The following is a 241-nucleotide window of genomic DNA, read 5'->3' on the forward strand; positions in this document are numbered from 1 at the left end:
TGTCCTTCCTAGGAGACAAAACCCAGTTTTAGGACACCGTCATTTATCCCCTGGGCTCCACAGCAGAGCTCTTTGGTTCCCTCCTTCCCAGCATCCCATTTCCTATTTTACAATCTTGAATTTTGAGAAAATGCAAGAACATAAAATTTTACCATTTTTAAATGAAGCCAACCCGCTTATTAAATTTTAATTAATTCAACCGGCTTTACACAAGGCTGATTTTTTAATTGAAGTTTTTTAA

Source organism: Crocodylus siamensis, chromosome 9, assembly GCF_052110815.1.
Source record: "Crocodylus siamensis isolate JL-2025a chromosome 9, ASM5211081v1, whole genome shotgun sequence".
NCBI classification, from domain to species: Eukaryota; Metazoa; Chordata; order Crocodylia; family Crocodylidae; genus Crocodylus; species Crocodylus siamensis.